The 15,156-nt window shown below is 49.0% G+C and overlaps 1 long non-coding RNA gene across 1 annotated transcript in view; it reads left to right on the top strand.

Annotated features, from left to right (window-relative positions):
- The window catches only part of LOC138581977 (uncharacterized), a 1,316,379-nt gene extending 1,306,768 nt beyond the window's left edge, over positions 1-9,611 (top strand). Inside the window, exon 5 of the long non-coding RNA XR_011304915.1 lies at positions 9,324-9,611. This is a non-coding gene — a long non-coding RNA (uncharacterized lncRNA). The remainder of the gene's footprint in view (positions 1-9,323) is intronic.
- Positions 9,612-15,156: the final 5,545 nt, after the last annotated feature.

Genomic DNA, 15,156 nt, shown 5'->3' with positions numbered 1-15,156 from the left:
CTTCATGTTGATCCTCATGACGGGGGCAAGGATGTCCAGGGTGTTAGAGTGGAAAGGTGGAGGTTAGCTAGAATGGAGTCAGAAGGAGAGTCCAAGGAAGGGGGTGGAAGAGGGATGAAGGAAGATGCAAATGCAGGGACTGACATACGCTTCATCGGTCGAATGATGATGAAGGAGACGGGCAGTGCTGGTGGAGGCATCATCAAGGGACAGGGGAGGTCAAGGTGGGAAGAGAGGAGAGAGCAATCAGACCAGGAGAGAGGGGTAATAAGATGGTCAGAGAGGGGCTGTCTGTTGAGATGAGAGCATCCAAGGTGTGTCTGGTAGAGTGGGTTGGGCCAGAGGAAAGGATATTGAGGGAAAGAGAGTCACAGAGGTTGCAAAAGAGAACAGTGTCCACATCAGGAGAGTTGAGGTGGAAGTTAAAGTCCCCAAGAAGATACGTTTGGGGGAGGAGGCAAGAAGAGAGGAGGACAGGGCGGACCTTTCTGAGAGAAAGAGGGAGGTCGGTCCGGGGGGGCCTGTAGACGGTAGCAAGAGTAAGAGAGAAGGTAGGCGTGACAGAAAGCCTTCAGACTAGGCTTTCAAAGGATGAGTAGGTTTGAGTGGTGATGATGGAGGCAGGAACCCACTCTGGGAAGATCACAGCCACTCCACCACAAGGCTGGGAGGGCCTCGGATTAGACAGGATCTTGTAGCCTTCGGGGAGAAGAGTGTCAAAAGCAGTGACAGAGCAGACCTTGAACCAAGTCTCGGTGAAGCAAGGACATCAAGGTCAAGGTCTTCAAGGAGGTGACAGATGTCAGAAGAGTGTGTCTAAGTGAAGCTGGTTGTCCCCTTTAAAAGATTTGTGAGGGGGGTCACACGGGTGGGCTACCACCACTGGAGGAGGGGCGAGGGGGGATGAGGGAAGAAAAGGGTGGCAGTAGAGGGGTAGAGTTGAAGAGAGATGTTAGATGCCTGTCAAGAAGGAAGAGGTTGGAAGAGCTGCTTCCCCGCTTCAAAGGGCCCTGCTGCCCCTTTCCATGGTGGCCATCTTGGAAAAGGATTTCATTCATTGAACGGGACGCCTCGTACGTCCCGTTCAATGAATGAAATCCTTTTTTTTTAGCACCCCGGGTAACCACTTTGGTAACCTGGGTTGCTAATGGTGTTCAGCACCCGTTCCTTGCTTCGCTTGGGTTCGTAATTAGGTCCGCTGGGCCATTAACACCCGTTCCAGCCCCTGGAACGGGTGCTTATTGCCACACTATTGACAGGTGTGCACACAAATATGGATTAATTTTTGAAGCACCTTCATCCAAAGTGTTGTTGGCCAGCACAGAGCAGGAGTCCAGCTGCCATCACAGCACTTTGATGGCCGCGTGCCCAGTCTAGGATTCCTTTCATCTGGAGTGTCTGTGCCATGTCACAGCCACTAGTTGATGAGGAGACATTTCAGTCGGAACCTCCAGGTTTTAGCGAGCTGGGGCTTGCAACAAAAAAAGGGGCAACATTTGGCATTTTTTCAATGACCTGCCAACACATGTAAATGCTGCTAACAAGACACGCAATCTTGGACCCATCTGGCACTTATTATAATTAGCTTCATTGGCAAATCCATGTCGATTTTGGATCTCCAGTGCCCCCCCCCCACCAGTGGGCCATAACCCCCAACATCATTTGTACGAAGGTACCTTCCTCTGTGAGAGATTGTTTCAATCACAATAAGGACATTAGAAATGGAATTCTGCACATTTACTAGCTACCTAAAACTATTTTAATCAAGCATGAATGCCAAATATTGACGCTGCAATTAATTATTCCTTTCTGCAGCAATATCCAGGGGAGGGTTTGATTTATGGTTGTATATTTATTTACTGTTGGATTTGAATGCACAAGAGCTGGTATCAGTTAAAATAAATTGCGGCAAAAATGTTGTGGTTTGATCTGGTAAAGGTGTACCTCATTATACCATTTATGGGGAGCAGGGGTTGCAGGGCTGTCCTGTGCTGCATCCTTTACATGATTGTGGCGGCAAAACCACAGCATTTTTGCCACAATATTTTGTATCCACAGCCATTTTTGCTGCGATTTTAAGACATGGAACCCAAGAACTGTCAACAATCTTTACTACTTACGGTAGCATTGCAAAATGCGTTTTCTTTTGGGGGTGAGTGGAGGGTATGGCCAAATGTATTCAATTCTACATGTATCCTGCATATGATCAATTGGACAATTTCTTCCATCAGCGTGCGCACAAGACGAGGGTTTGAAGGGGAAGACTGTCGACTATGTTATTATAAGGAATAAGGTACCCCCGGTCATACGCAAAGACAATCTTGCAGTCACCTCAGTTATTGAGATTATTTCTGTAGTTCCCATTGAATGTAGTGGAGCCTTGGGGAGAAAGGATAGCTCAGGGGCAACATGTTTGTGAACACAGTGCAACACAGGTTCCAATCCCGATCCTGCGATTAGAAACCACTCTTTGGTATTAAGTGCATTATAAATGAAAAATTAAAATTAAATTAAAATTAAATTAAAATAAATAAAAGTGGGATCCACCAGGGGGCACAGAGATGTTCTAACGCATCTCAGCTCATCTCCTCTGCAGGGCACTGTTTGCGGGACCTGAGCCCCCCCTGACACCCCTGGAGTGAGAAGCTGGCACCACCCCCATCCCACTGAGTGTGCCGGGCACCCCTGGCCCAAATTTGAGCCCCCGTGGTGGAGCCGTTCCGACGATCTGAGCCTCCGAGTTTAGAGGGACTGAGGCCCCTCCCCCCTGCGGCGCCGCGGCTCCGTGAGAATCTACGGCGAGCCCGGGCCAGAGCGAGGCCTGTGGAAGGGCTTGGCTGCCCCGACTGGCAGCTCCCCCCTCCTGCCTCATGCGCGGCGATAGAGGCGGGACGCACCCAGGGGCATCCAAAGCGGATCCGGGAACCGGAGGAAGCGCCACGAAAGCACCGCGGAGTTGGTGGCCAGCGCGAGGCCTATAGAACAAGGGGTAGGACAGAGCGTGGGGGCCCCCACTGGAGTGAGCGGTGCTTGGGGTGATCGTGTAGGGTGAACAGGACTGCCAGGAACTGGTGTCGGTAGTGTGCGGGAGGCAAGCGAGGCCTCTCACTGGCCTACACACGCAGCGCACGGACTCCCTCAGGCTGAGTGGCAACTTGGCGCCAAGGAGGTAAGGAGGTGAAGGCCCGGGCTGGACGACCTCCTGGGGATTGAAGGTGTCACGGGAGGAGGCGAGAGTGCGGCTGGGGAGAGCCCCTGGTATATTTAGGAGCCCCGGAGGGGCATTTGGCAGCGGGGTGTCCCCCGAGTACCGTGGGTCCCAGGCAGACAGAACAGACACACGGGGCCCTGTTGGGAGAGGCCGGCCCCAGCGGGCTGAACTGAGGTGCAGACACAGAGGCCTTGGGATTGGTCCTTCCCGCGCTCAGCCACTGGAACAATACGCACTGCCACCGCTCCGACGGGAGTGAAGTTAAGCGTTTTGGGGGGTGAGAGGTGAGGTGGGAACCCTGGGGAGGAGAAACCTACACCTCCAGGAGTGTATTAGTTAGGGACTTGGACCCCCGTTGCTGTGTCTCCGCTTCTTGCCCCTCTGCTGACATTGGCTCCCGCTCCCTGTGGCACTGCCTGTGAATGTGAGAGCGGGCCACCTTGGGCACAAGCTCTTGGGGGAGGCCCTCACGGGGATGCTCAGGGAGATTCTATGAACTGGAAGGAATCCCTACAGAGGTTTCGCTGCACGCCCCCAGATCCCCTGATACCCCCTGAAATGGCGGCCCTGACGCAGCAGGAATCTACTGATACAAGCACAGTCACCAGGGGCATGGCGGCCCTACTGGAGGAAATTAGAGGCTTTAGGGCAGATATTGCTCTACGACTGGACACCTTAGATAAAAAGGTGGACAATATTGATGACAGGGTTCAGGCGCTGGAGAACAATACAGCTTCGAGCGACATCTTTGAGGCACAATTTGACATGCGCCTATCGGAACTCGAGAGGAGAGAAGAGAAATGCTCTTTAAAAATGGACGATTTGGAGAATAGGGAAAGCCGCTGTAACCTGTGTTTCCTAGGTTTTCCAGAACACGAAGGCGAAACGCAAGCAGACATCATCAAGGCTGTCAATGCAGTAATAGGAGTGCTATTGGAGGGGGACAACACCAACGAACCCACCATTGGCAGGGCCCATAGAGCGGGCGCATCCTCCAGGGGCCCCAGGTCCGTTCTCGTTCGCTTTCATTACTTCTCCGAGAAAAGCAGGATCCTCGAACTGGCTCGCAAGAAGGGCCCGGTGGAGTGGGAGGGGGCCCAGATCTCGGTGTATCAGGACCTGTCGGCCTTCACCCTTGCAAGACGTCACCGCTGTTCCCCGTTGATGAAGATGCTCCAGTCCAAGGGGGTCCGATACAGGTGGGGGTAACCATTCTCACTCTCTTTTGAGTTCGAGGGCTACAAGTATGCCCTGATCACTGAGGACGATATCAAGAGAGTGTCAGGCAAACTTTTGGACAATTCAAATACGGAGATGGGGAGCAGGACTGGGAGCGAACCCCGACAGGCCCAGAGGGAAACAAAGCTCCAAAGGAAAGGCGCAGAGTTCGAGGCCAAAGGAAATTTAGGAGAGTGGCCCCAGCTTCCCCGGAACTTCTGAGAAACTGAAGCCTCCTGGCGCCCGACGAATAAGCTTGCATTTGACTTTGCGAATGAAGGGTGATGTAACTGTTTGTGATTTGCATTGATCCTAGGGGTGCGGGGGGGCTCGAGTTGTGGTTTATGAAGAGTTAATGAGCCCGGAGGGGGGAGACAATGGTGGCCTGGCTTGGCGATAGGATGAAGCCATGGATCAAACAGGCGATCAGGGGGGAGGGGGCGTGAAGCGTGGGAGTTGGGTTGCTGGGGTTACAGTTATGGCGCGCCAAGTTTTTTGGTCTTTCTCGCACCCCCGGGGCTGTTTCGAGCCATATGTGGGTTGCGAAAGCATTGTGGGAGCAACAACGCTTGCTGTTCTAAGAAGCGAGCTATGAGCCTTTACCTGTGCTTTAATGGATGATTCACCCCAATTCTTGACAGTGGGGTCATTGAATGTACGCGGGCTTAACTTGCCTACAAAGAGGTCTCTAATTGTGAGGGAATTTGCGAGGCTGCGGCTTCACTTTCTCTTTGTGCAGGAAACTCATTGGGTTCGGGGAAAGGAGCCTAAGCTCAAGGCCAAAACCATTGATCAGATGTTCACGGCTTCTTCCCAGGCAAAGAAGCGGGGAGTAGCTTTGTTGGTTTCCCCCGGGGCCCATTTTGTGTTTAAAGCCTCAAAAGCAGACCCGGATGGATGGTATCTCATGGTAAAGGGGGAGGTGTGGGGCCGTTTGTTCACATTGGTTTGCATATATGCTCCGAATGAAGCACAGGACACCTTCGGGGAAGGAATGAAAGGGATAATAATGTCATTTTCTGAGGGCACCCTACTGGTTGGTGGGGAGTTTAACATGGTGCTCTGCCCCGAGAGGGATAGGAAGTCTGATAATGCCTGCCCCAACATCCGTCTCCATAAGAAATTGGCGTTGGCCTTCCAGGAAGTGAATGGGGAACTGGGCTTGTGTGACACGTGTATACCCGAATGGGGCCGGAACCCCGATTACACATACTATTCAAAGCCACATGCTGTTTTCTCTCGTATAGACTACATCCTGGTTGACTCCTCGCTGCAGGGAGAGGTCTCGAATTCGGGAGTGGAGATCGTCCCTTGGACGGATCAAGATATGGTAAAGATTAGGATTGGCCTTCCCCCTGCCCCGGCAACCGGATCCCGGTGGAGGTGTTATGACCTCCTCCTGCAAGATAAGGAGATAGGCCAATCCCTCCTAGCAGCCATAGAAGATTATTTTACTATCAATGATAATGGGGAGGTTGGTACTATGGGAGTATGGGAGGCGTTTAAGGCAACTATTAGAGGCACCCTTATTGGTATAGGGTCTGGGAGAAAAAGGGAGAGGGGTCGTGAGGAGAAATTGTTAAGGAAAAGATAGAGGTTATCGAACCGGGGGGGAAGTTGAAAACTCAGATGTTCCCCGGGAAATGGGAGGAACTGCAGAGGTTGCGATCTAAGTTGGCGGATCTCCTGGTGGGACAAACGGAAAGGAAGCTCTCTTTTCTGAAACAGAAATACATGGAAAAAGGGGAGAAGGCAGACAAGATATTGGCCTGGAGACTTCGTGAACTTAGAAACAGTAGGAGGGTGAATTCGATTCACACCCTGGAGGGGGACTCGACCGTGAGGGATAGTAAGATAGCGGAACAATTCAGGCTATATTATGAAAAATTGTATTGCTTGGAATATACAGGGGATGGGAATGATGTTGATAGCTTCCTGGACTCCCTTCCAATCCCGGGCCTTCTTCCTGACAAAGCTGAGTCTCTCGAGCATCCCATTTCCCCGGACGAAGTAATAGATACCATATCCTCTTTAAAGAGCGGCACTGCCCCGGGGGACGATGGTTTTACAGTTAAGTTTTATAAGACCTACAGGTCCACGCTTGCCCCATTCATGGCTAAGATGTTCAATGCTGCGCTTGATCAAGGCACCCTCCCACCCACGATGATGTCTGCTTTAATCGTAGTCCTACCTAAAGAGGGCAAGGACCCCTCCTACTGCCAATCATATCGCCCCATATCCCTCCTTAACACCGATGTTAAAATATTGGTCAAGCTTCTAGCAAAACTCCTCCCTACCCTAGTACATGGAGATCAAGTGGGGTTCATCCCGGGATGCCAGGGATCAGATAATATAAGAAAAACTCTCGACCTTATGCACGAGGCATCTAGACAGGGGGTGGAGGGGTACCTTCTCTCGCTAGACTCAGAAAAGGCCTTCAACCGTGTCGAGTGACCGTACATGGGCAGGGTTCTCCGAAAGTTGGGTCTGGGAGACAGTTTTTGTGGGTGGGTCGCAGCACTATATAATGGCCCCTCAGAGAGAGTACTGGTCAACGGCGGCACTTCAGAGCCCTTTTCCCTTTCTAGAGGCACCCGGCAGGGATGTCCCCTGTCGCCCCTATTGTATGCTTTGGCAATGAAGCCCCTGGCCATAGCGGTTAGGAACGACCCGGAAATCACGGGAATACGGTGCGGTGATTGTGACTTTAAACTCTCCTTATTTGCAGACGATATTCTGGGCTACCTAACCAACCTTCAAGACTCCCTACCCCGGTTATTTGATCTTGCACACTACTTCGGCTCCTTTTCTGGGCTGAAGATAAACGCATCCAAATCAAGCATCATGCCCATGGGTCTGGGGGATCGAGACATTGGACGTGACGCTGATATTCTGGGGGTTAGAATAGAACGGGAGTCCACTAGGTACCTGGGCACCACCATCCCCAGAGATTTATCGCAACTATACCAGTGCAATTTCCCGGGGATCCTTGCTCAGGTTAGCAGCGACCTCAGACGGTGGGCACCCCTCACGCTCTCCTGGCTTGGGCGCATGGTCACCGTGAAGATGAATATCTTGCCCCGCCTCCTCTATCCCTTCGCAGCGCTTCCCGTGGTGATACCCGAGACCTTTTTTGAGGTGCTTCAGTCCCGTGTCCTCCAATTCATTTGGAACGGTAAGAGGCCGAGAGTTAAAACCTCCACCCTGACCCTACCAAAGCTTTATGGTGGTTTTGGTCTCCCCGACTTCCGGCTCTATTACAAAGCTGCCCAACTCCGGGTGATGTTGGAGCATATGAGGGATGACATGGGAACATATTGGATTTATGTTGAGGACATTCACACCCACCCGAAAAAAGTTAGAGATCTTTTGTGGTCCCCTCCTAAAGCTCTCCCCTCCCAGCTCAGAACACATCCTACTCTGGCGACCCTCTGGGCAGTATGGAAGCCCAATAAAGCTAATAAACAACTGTCGTCTTGGCCTTCCCCGTTGTCCTCGCTCTGGGCCCCCCCCCCATTGACCTGGGCTCAAGGGGCTTCCGAGATACCCAGGCCTGGTCAGACATTGGCTTGGAGAGGGTCTCTCAACTCTCACGTGAAGAGGGCTTCATAGAGTATGACAACCTGATCGAGGCTCTGGAAAATAGTTCCCCCACAGTCTTCGAATACTTACGCTTGAAGGGGATTTTGACTCACCCTCGGTGGGCCGACCAGCTTAGACGCCCCCTCACCCCTTTTGACAATATCCTGGCCAAAAGTACAACTCGAAAGGGTTCTTTGTCTAAGCTTTATAGTGTCTTGATAACGGCGGACCTAGAGGGTAGACAACCCTTCAAAAACATATGGGAAGAAAGGCTGGGCATGCCACTGGATGACCACACTTGGAGGGCTGTCTTCAAATGTATCTTTACGGGTTCTCTGTATACCGCTGCCATGGAACATAGCTTCAAAATCCTCCATTCGTGGCACCGCCCCCCGGCCTTGTTGTCCAAGATGTTTAGAGATGTGTCCCCCTCTTGCCCTAGGGGTTGTCACCAACGGGGAACCTGGTTTCACATGTGGTGGGGTTGTCCTGTCATACAGGTTTACTGGTCGGAATTACTCAGCTGGATTAAAGATATCGAGGGGTTTAGCTCGTCCCTACAACCGTTGGAAATTCTACTGGGCACTCCCATGCCGGAGACAGAATCAAATGTTTTTCCCAAGGTCATTGGTGCGATGCTGCGAGCGTGGAGACTGGCGCTCGCCCAAAAATGGAAGAGCGCCATGGCCCCTGCCAAGGAGGAATGGCTCTGTAAACTTAGGTTGATTTTTGTATATGAAAAACTTACCGCAATAACAAACGATACTATGACTGATTTTGTACAAGAATGGACAACAGTTCTTCTCCATGATGATTGTATTTCCATGCGTTTGTAGAATGAATACTGAGCTGCTTTGATATGGTACGTGTTTTTACATCCCCCAAGGACCCGAGATGTTTCCTGTTCAGTTGACTTTCTGTTGGACCCCACTGTCTCAAGTGGTACTTTTAACAATTATGTGGTATGCAAGTGTTCTCCCATAAGTTTCAATTGTTTGCAACACCTCAAAACTTGGCATGTTGATTTATTGAGGGGGTGGGGCGGGAGGGGTCAAATGGGGAAGGGAGTTAATGTAAAAAAGGGAAAATAACACCGACGATTTGGTTCAGTTTGATGGTTTTGCTGGTTGGGTCGGCTCTTACGCCCAACCTTATATGTATATTGTCAATAAAAACAAATAAAAAAAAAAAAAAAAGTGGGGTGGACAGATAATGTCTGCATCCAGCGCTGAGGTTCTTTTGAATATCTGGTGTACATAATAAATGGCTTTAATTAGCCCAAACCAACAATATTTTCTTTCCCTATCTTCAGGTGCAGAGAAAACCTTTCTAGAATAGCTCAAACAGCACAAGTGAAGAATAACCAAAACGCGTCCGAAGACCAGGCAGCAGATTTCTAGCATCACTGAGCCTTTTCTCAGCAAGATTCCCGAATGGAGTTTGACATGGGTCTTGCCATGTGAGGTCGCTGGGGCGTGGCCTCTGCTGCACCCCATTGCTCACCCCAAACAGCTGCTCATTGGCCCCCCATGCTGAAGTGGACCAGTCCTCCTCGCAGACATGAAGAAGAGCCGCAGTGTGTTGACCGTCACAACTGAGGAGGTGAGATGTGGCTTATTTTAATAATGTAAAAGGGCAGGTATATGTTTGTCGGATGCCGTCAAGCGCAGTAGAGGCTGCACAAATGCACAGAATGCTCCGCTAGAGTGAGCTGTTGCCTTAGGAAATACAGTGGTCCAATTCAAATAGTTTTGCCTGCTGTCACCACTAGAGGGAGCTGTTGTGTTATGATATACAGTGGTCCAATTCATATAGCTTTGCCTGTTGTCACCGCTAGAGGTAGCTGTTGGCTCAGGATATATAGTGGTCCTACTGTGTTAGTGAAAACCTGCACCTTGGCCCGTGTACACGGGCCGTACACTAACATGTGATAATACCCTATTCGATAACGACGTATTACAAAGAGGCCATTATTGGCCACAACAACGATAAAGGCATGTCATTCAAAGCTAGGATTAAGATGCTTTAAGAATGTAATTTGTATTAGATATTGTGTAGAAGGTTAATTGATTAACTAAATGATGCAAATAAATAAAAAAGGTATTTTAAATGCAGAAATCAAATGTAATATTTACTAATTTACCAACTTTTTCTACAAAAGTACTTCTGTCCAAATATCTGCTTTTGTTTTTAAAAATATGTTATTGGTTTGTTGTTGATTTCTTGGTACAGGGAAATCCCCTGAACACCCAGGCTGAACTCAGTCCACCGTCTTCTCCACTCTCCTATTTCTTTAAGTGAAGATAAACTTTCTGATAAAAGAGTAAAACTCCTATAACAGTGAAGAATTAGCTAATATGATTTATATTGTTAATACATTTCGCACATAGGAAGAGATGTGGTCAAGTCACCAGTTTGCAGACCTGGGAGCTTGCAGGTTGACTTCTAATCCCAGCGTCAGTGATTTATGAAAGTGTTGTGATCCTTGGCAAATCATTATTTTCTTTTTTTAATTTATTATGCGCTCTGGAACACAACGGAACCTTTCACACAGCACAGCACAGCAAGCACATTAACATGGAAAACCAATTCATATCAAATACATTAAATTCATTACACAAAATACATTAAATTCATTACAAGCAAAAAGACCTACAAAATATTTCTTCTTCTTCTTCTTCTCAATTATCGGAGGCGTGGGCGGACCCACGCAGGCGCTTCCCCATCCTAAAGCATGATGTGCACCAGACCCACCAATCAATACTTAGCACACATAAACTCACAACTCCTCCCACCGCCTCGTCTGCCTCACAAAATCCAACATCACACTGTTCCTCCTCCTGCCTCTCACCTCGTCACCTCCCAGCAAAGCCCTCCCACTCAGCTCAGCCACACCCAGGGCAGTCAACCGAACCCTCATCAATTCTCTCTCTTCAACATGTCTCTCACACCTGAGCAAAAAATGTCCCACAGTCTCAGGCACCCCACACACCGCACAGTCCCTCGACTCACGCTTCCTCACTCGAAACAGACAGTCATTCAGCCCCACATGCCCTATCCTCAACCGATTCAACATCACCTCCTCCCCCCTCCTCCATTCCAGACTCCCGCATCCACCTTCACCAACACTTTCCCACGAACACCAAACATCCACCTGTCCTTCACCCCACTCACCCACCTCTCCTGCCACTCATCCATGACCCGTCTCACCATCACAGCCTTCACCTCATCCACACTCAAAGGCAACCTCACATCAACCGCTACCCTCTTCATACCCTCACCCGCCGCCAGATCCACCAACTCATTACCCAAAATTCCACTGTGACTGGGGACCCACGCCAACTCCAAATTCATTCCCCCGTGCACGCACCGATCAATCTTCCTCCTGATGTCCATAATCACGTCCTTCCTATCACCATCCACCTGCCACAATCGCCTGCAACCCACTCAATGAATCCGAGAACACCACCACCTTCTCATACCCCAACTCGCACACCCTATCAATCTCCAATGCAATCGCCACCAACTCAGCCGTACAGATGGACACATCATTTGTCAAGCGTCCCACTTTATACTCCCCAGTGCTTTCCAGATAATACGCCATACCCACTCACCGAGACACAGGGTCTTTTCAACCATCCGTGAACACCTTGCATCCTTCCTTTCCTGCCACATCCGCCTGACCCAAAGCTTTGATCTCGCCCCGCAATCCTATCTTCTTCAACACCACATTCGCCAACCCCAAACACACCTTTGGAGACCCCATCATCCACCTCAGCCATCTCTCCAAATCTGTACCCGTCACAGTCATAAAATCGCCCACACCCCACTGCACCCCCTTCTCCCACATGTGAAACCCAAAAGTGCCCTCTTTCCTCCTCCACTAGTCCCTTTAATAGTCAAACCTCCAATTATACTTCAAACATTCACGCACCGGATGAGCCACACTCTTCGCACTGCACTTCACCCACCATCTCATATTCAACGCATCCCTCCTCAACCCCAACGGCATCTCCCCCACAAGCACCTGAACCGCATTCACTGGAGAGGACCTCATCACACCCGAACACACCCTCAATGCCCTCGCCTGCACCCTATCCAACCACATCTGACTCGCAGTGAAACCCACTGACACCTGGCATCCAAAATCCATCACACTCAGAATCAACCCCTTATACAACATTTGTAGACACTTCTGCCCCGCACCCCACTCTTTCCCAGTCACCGCCCGCAGCAAATTCAACCTACGTTTACACTTCTCCACCATACCATTCACCTGCAAATTCCAGTTTAACTTCCTATCCAAGATCACCCCCAAGTACCAAAACTCTTCCACGCTTTTCACCCTCTCACCTTTCAAAACTAAGTGCAACCCTTGCTGCACTCTTCTCATTGAGAAAACCACACTCACACTTTTATCCACAGACACCGAAAAGCCCCATTTCCCAGACCACTCCTCCATACGCACTGGGAATGTTGGAGGATTTGGTGGCATACAAGAAAGCAAAGGCGGTGGTGCAGAGGGTGATTAGGGAAAGAAAGCACGGATATTGGAGGGGCTATTGTGAGTCTCTGGGGAGTAATTCTGGCGTGGGTGAGGTTTGGAAGCAGTTCAAGCGGATGTCCGGGTTGATGAGGCCGCAGGGTGGTATATCTGTGTTGTTGAAAGGGGTGGAGGTGGTCAGTGAAGATGGGGAGAAGGCGAATTTGTTGGGGGAGCATTTTGCGGGAGTGCACAGTTCAGGGAACTTCCCAGAGGCGGTGAGACTAAGTATGGGAGTGGTTGAGGAGGAGATGCGGGAGTTGTTGGCGAATGTTGGGCCTTGGGAAGAGCAGTATGAGGTTCCGTTTTCTATAGTGGAGTTGGATGGGGCGATTCGGAAGGGGAAGCGGTCTAGTCCAGGGGTGGATGGGGTCATGTATGTATTTTTGGAGAAGTTGTCAGTGGAATGTAAGTTGGAGGTGTTAGCATTGTTCAATGAGATCTGGAAGAGTGGAGTTTTACCGAGGTTGTGGAAGAGAGCGATTGTGGTGGCGATTTTGAAGAGTGGCAAGGTCCCGATAGAGTGTAAGTCGTATAGACCGATTGCGCTGACTGTTGTGTTGTGTAAAGTTATGGAACGGATGGTAGTTGAGCGTTTGGAGTTTTATAGTCGAATAGGTGTTTGAGTGATTTTCAGAGTGGGTTCAGGAAGAATCGGTTGGTGGCAGATCCGTTAGTGAGGTTGGTGACTGGAGTGGAGGAGGCGTTGTGTGATGGGGAGATGGTGGGGGCATTCTTTTTAAATATCTCATAAACAATTTAGAAGTCCGATTTAAAATTCAAACTAAGTTCCAATGCTAAAATCAGCCAAAACCAATTCTACAAAATCTAAAATTGCAATTAGCAGTGACCTTTTACTTCTCGATTGTGCATAAATCTGTTCAACTTCTCATATCGGTGACCCTCGAGAGCAGTGCACTCCATACATAAATGTCATGGAGTCTCAATGGCGACGTAACCTTTAATCCACCTTGGACTTCTGCCTCATGCCCAAGACGTCCAAAGATGGCAACAAGTTCATTTTAAATCTTAGTACTTTATTTCTGAAATCCCTTGATGAATGTTTGATCAAGTAGGAACCAATAGCATTAATCTGTTTTACATTCCAGTTAAAATGATCATCAAAACATCGGTGACCCATTAACCTCCTTTCTGCTCTATCACAGCCTCCGCGGTATCCCAGCGGTAATGGTGCCAGGATACCGCCTATGCAAATAGCGTTACTGCTACTCGGTCCGGAGCAATTTGCGCTGGATCCCGAGTAGTGGTAAGACAGTAAATCCCCATTTATTTAAGAGTCCATAGGACTCTATGGGGATTTTCAGTGCTCTTACCACCGGCAGTATTAGCACTGGCAGTAATAGCACCAAAAAAGTCTGAAAACAAACGGAATGTGGAGATTTTTACCTCCAGCAAAAAGCTGGAGGTAAAACTCCAACTTTCCACCCGACTCGTGATTGGGTCAGCCCTTAAATGCGGTGGTAATAGCATTACCGCCGCATTTAAGGGCTACCACCCAACTCGTGATGAGGCCCCTTGTCTTGATCCATTCGTACCTGTAAAGTTTTAACTTCACCTTGTTGGGATTAGTACTAAATTCTCAAGCCAACCCTCACACTTGCATTTCCAATTCAAAAGAGTCTTACATATTCCTGTGTCCATTTCAATACCCAAGTTGAAATAAAGAGAAGACAGAACTGAGGTATAAAGTAGTAACATCTTCCACTCTACGAGCATACCCAGAGGAGGTAAGCCTAATTCGTATATAATACCCGCCATTGGTAACAAACTCGGCAGACAAAGATCTTCCCTCCACAGGCGAGCCTCTAACTTAGACCAGGGAATGTCCCCAGTAGAGGTCTCAGCATCAAAGATTAGTTTAGGTACCAATTTCTGTCTGTATTGTTTAATCATTGGTAAAACCGAATATCTTGTGAGGCAGTTGCTAAAAATATCACTCTTTTCTCTTTATACAATGCCAATTTTGTTTTGCCCGCATAGATGCAACTTCCGAAATATTTAAAATCGTTAACCAGGTTTTGAGTTAAACCACTCAATTTAAAAGATTTCCTTTTTACTTCACCCACATTCAGGATCAGTATCTTTGATTTTACAATGTGTATACTAAGATCCAATTCTGTTAGATAAACGTTAAGACCATCTAATGCACCTTGTAAGCCAATTGGAGTCAAATGGAAGATGATGCTATCATCTGCATAATTCAGATATTTAATTGTTGTGTGACCTACCTGAGGGGGGATTAGTACGTTTTGAGATCAAGCAAGAGCCCATATCCTTAATGTAAAAATTAAACAAAAATGGGGCCAGGACACAACCTTGACGGAGCCCCCGATTTGTGTCAATCCATTGCGTGCATGCTCCTTGCGTGTCCAGCCTAACCCTGTTTTTTGTGACCCTATGCAGAGCCACCAGAATACCAATAAGAGAGGCTGGACAGACACAGTTAAACAGCTCTTTCCACAGAGTTGCTTGATTCACGCAATTAAATGCTTTGCTCACATCATGGAAAGCAAGATGCAATGTTAGTTTAGGGGCCCTTGCTTGGGTTTTCAACAATGAACCCACCAAATTGTTAAGACCT

Source organism: Ambystoma mexicanum, chromosome 3q (genome assembly GCF_040938575.1).
Source record: "Ambystoma mexicanum isolate Mex_15411 chromosome 3q, UKY_AmexF1_1, whole genome shotgun sequence".
Classification (NCBI taxonomy): Eukaryota; Metazoa; Chordata; class Amphibia; order Caudata; family Ambystomatidae; genus Ambystoma; species Ambystoma mexicanum.
The sequence above is the reverse complement of the archived record's forward strand: the minus strand, read 5'-3'. Positions and strand labels throughout refer to the sequence as shown.